The sequence below is a fragment of the Salvelinus fontinalis genome, chromosome 2, assembly GCF_029448725.1.
Source record: "Salvelinus fontinalis isolate EN_2023a chromosome 2, ASM2944872v1, whole genome shotgun sequence".
Lineage (NCBI taxonomy): Eukaryota > Metazoa > Chordata > Actinopteri > Salmoniformes > Salmonidae > Salvelinus > Salvelinus fontinalis.
The window spans coordinates 60,280,774-60,285,074 of NC_074666.1; positions in this window are offsets into that span (position 1 = coordinate 60,280,774).

Genomic DNA, 4,301 nt, shown 5'->3' on the forward strand with positions numbered 1-4,301 from the left:
GAAGGGTATGCTACAGCGCCGCTGCGAGAGAGTCAATGATGTATGTCTATGGAGAGTTCAGCTGTTTAAAATTCCAGTCATGTCTCTGGTGGTTTTATGGTGCCACCTAGTGTACAAATTACCATCAGACAGACAGACCATGATTACTGTGCCACTAGTTTTATGAGAGCTCAATGGCCTTCTCTCACTTTCTCTCTCTCCCCCACTTTCAGCTTTCTCTCTCTCAGTGTCAGATCTCTTTCTCTCTCTCTCTTTCTCGCTCAGCTCTCTCTCTTCTCTTTCCCTTCTGTTGTTTCTTTAACTCTCTCCCATCTCTCTTTATCTCATTATATCTCTCTCCCCCCTTTCCCACCAACATCTTTGTTTCTTTTGTTTCAAACCTTCTCAAACAGACTATTTCCTACTCTTCAGAGGAATGGATTTTAAATGGACTTTAAATTTATAGCTTAAACTGACAGATTTTGATGGGGATTTTTTAAATCATGTTACTTAGATTTTAAGACAATCGAACAACCTCCTGGAAAATACACACATAATCAACATGTACACATGAACTAATTACATGAAACTGTACCTTATAGTTTACTGAAGAAAGGCCTAGTACTACACTACCTGTAAACAAAAGTGAGTTATAACTAAATATGAAATTTACAAAAAAATGTACAGTCAACTTTGTAAATACAATTCAGGGATGGCCACAACTGCTCTTGACCAGCTACACGTTTATGCAGGCTTTGTTGTTCAAGCCCAGTTCTACCACACCTGATTCTACTAGTCATGGTCTCGATGAACAGCTGAGTAGTAGAATCAGGTGTTGTAGCACTGGGCTTGATCAGAAAAGCCTGCATAACGCTGTGCATCATCAAGACAACTCCTTTCATCATCAGAATGTCCAGTTAAATAGGCCAGACTGTCCATATAGTGTCAAGTTGATGTGCTTATAACAAGGTCCGTAGTGCAACGGTTAGAGTCACCGTCTTTGGAACTGAGGACACAGTTTGACCATTCTCTTCAGTGTATATGTGGCTCTTAAAAGAGCCTTTGGGTTCGTGGAGTGGCAGGCAAGAGGCAGTGAGTGGGCTGGTAAGTACTACTGCATCCGTCTCGCTAGAACGGAGGAGAGACCAGCTCTCAGACTCTCAAGAAAGAAAGAGGTCGTCTCGCCCATGCCATCCCTACAGTACTGCCCAGGGAAACAGTGCTGTATGGCAGAGTGGCGGATTGTGGACATGCGCCTGGAAGCTTTTGTTGCACAATGTTTTGGTTGTTCATTCACTCACTCAGTACTGATTGGACGTGTATTTATCTTGCTTGCTCAAAAATAAATTGTCTTAAACAGTTGATGTGTTGAAAACAGTATCATTTCAAATAGGTCATATATAGAGTTAGCTCTAACCAGGTTAGCAAGCATTTTCTTTAAACTGCGCTCAGATTCGGTTGCAATAGCAAGTTTTAACTGGGTGCACGTGTGGCAAATTCAGATTTTTGTGAACACACTGAAAAGTAATTTGACACTGTATTGATCAGTCAGTGCAAATTTGGATTATAATGACAGGAAGATAATTGCATTGAGAGAGGAGGGCGCGTACTGAATCAATGCATAAGGTAAGGTCTGTAACGTTAGCTAACGTTAAATGAGCAAGCTAGCTAGCAAGCAGCTGTTATAAATTGAAATCTGTTTGTACATGTAACGTTAGCAAGTAAGCCAATTTTACTTTATGGAGTAGCTAACGTTAGATGAGCAATGCCCATTGCACAATGTATTATAAATTAGCTGTGTGGGATATAGGTTACTGCCAGACAAATGTTGGTGTTGACTATGAACTTTACTTAGCTAGTTATGCTTTGTGCGATATAGTTATTGTCAACATTGAGTTTTTTCTGGCTAGCTAACTGGCTATAGCAGGCAAGGACATTAACTAGTTTATCTGTTTGTTTACACAGATGATTTCAGCCTTATAAAAAACCTTCCCAGGCAAAATATAGGTAGGTAGTTTTCTTCGCTTGTTGGTTAGCTAGCTAGCCAACATTAGTTCTCATCTGACAGGTAACTTATGCTGCAGCATAATGTTACGTTAGCTAGTTATCTAACGTTACAGCTGCTGGCTAGCTAGCTAACATTAGCTAATCAAAACAAAACCACATTCAGCTCACTAATAACAACCAACCCATTTTTCATGTTGGACAATTATCTGTGTGCATTTATTGATTAACCTAATCTTGAATACCAACATATAGCTATCTATAGTAGCTTAGGTTTGTCCTCAACCGCTTCTTATCATGGCTTGCTGATAAAGGCGGCGACCTGTTTGTGTTGGCGAGTTGCTGAGCCCTCTGAGATTCATCTGAAAATATGTTAGCATTGATTAGAAATGTTCCAAAAAGTTGGCACATCATTGTTTTCTAACTGACGGAAATGTGCACGTGATAAATGATACATTTCATAAAAACTGTTGCACCTACAAACTTAGCCTATACGACATTGTTTTGTAAGTCGCTCTGGATAAGAGCGTCTGCTAAATGACTTAAATGTAAATGTAATTGTTTAAATTCAATGGTCACTTTACGGACACTATAGTCTCGCTTTTAATCCGACTTCTAGAATTTGAGCTAGGTAGCCACAATAAATACTCAATTGCTAATGACAATGTTAAAAGAAATGTGGTTCTTGGCAGTGTTGCCAACTCCTCAGTAAGGAAGTAGCTATTGGCTGTCCTAAAAGTCACTGAAGTCGCTAAATGACGTCATCACATAATTTGCATAATTGGCCATGTGCATGTAATTGTGATGGACGCTGTAGGAGAGAGGAATAACGTCGTGGGAGAGACTAAAAGTGAGTAAAAAAAACCCTAAATATGTTTAGAACTGAAAAATTAACTTTCTTCTGTTGATTCTTGTTTTTTTTTATGTCACAATTCCAACCCTCCTCCTTTATCTGGGCTTGGGACCGGCACAAGTGAACCAAAAGAGACACTCTGGCAGAGTTACTTAGTTTTTTATTTTATTTTTTTTAATGATTTTTTTTTGTTTAGTTTTCTTAATTTGGTTTGGTTTTTAACCTTATGGTCCACTTAGGAGCCAACAACAAGTCACAGTAAAACAGTAAAAATTTTAACCATAACATTTTTACATTTTTTTGTATACAATCTACATTAACAATCTAAATTAACCAAAAAGAGACAATAGAAAAAACTGTCAATTGCAATGTGAGAAAATCATGGTAACTAGTCTGGCCCTAATTCAGATTAATTTGGGGGTTTTCCAGACCCCCCTCCACACACACACAGGCTGTGCTGGCTCTCAGAAAGAGTGGGTCATCGTCATTTTGGTCAAGGCTCTCTATGACAGGTTCAACAACTGAGGGAGCTGACTTAAATGAGTAAGCAGCTGATGTGCCAAAAAGCTCCAAAACATTATCAGGCAGCTGGTGCTCATAGCAAGCATCACCAAACAGCTTCAGTCCATATTGAATGTACAGGATGCAGTTAAGAGTCTGCAAGGACATCTGACTTCTAAGCTTGCTTTTTACCACACTCATCTGGCTGAATACTCTCTCGACTTCAGCATTCGAGTGTGGCAAGGACAACACAGACACAGCAGCCATGGCAAGTTCTTGAAACGGGTTGATATCAGCTGCATCCCTGAACTTCCAAATCTCACTCCAGAAGCCCATTGTGTTTTTTGGCTCATTCCATTTACTAAGATGGATGGCACGCCATTACTGGGAAATCTTGTCTATCTCTGCAGGGGAGTAGCCAAGGAGCTTGGCTAATTTTCTATTTCTCCAGGGCTCTTATTGTGCTTTAGTTTCCTCCACATTGAAAACTGACATGTAATGCAATGCTACGATGTTGTCCGACAGTCTCACCCTCAACTCATTAGTGAGGGAGATGGTGAAGGCTACACACCGCTTTCGGACATTGTTTTCATCCTCAGGCGCAAAGGTGGAGCTCAGCTGCCTTTGACTCAAAAAGGTAACCAAGGTACGGTTTGGGACTGATGTATCCATCTATTGGCCCTTTAAGTACATCAACATTTGCCAGTGGATTCAGCACCCTGCTGCTCACAGACTTGATCAGGCTAACCAAGCTGTCAAGTAGCTTAAGAGGATCTACTTGCTCTCCCTCAAAAGCCTTGATGGCCAACTGTACCTCACCCAGCACTGACTTCAAAATAATCAGATAGATTATGTTTTGAGGATCACTGTACATGGAGTATAAAACCTCAGTCATGTAGCAGTGTTCACTGGACTTGGTGACTGCGAAATGCAGCCTAAGCTCCTCCCACTGGTCAAAAATGTG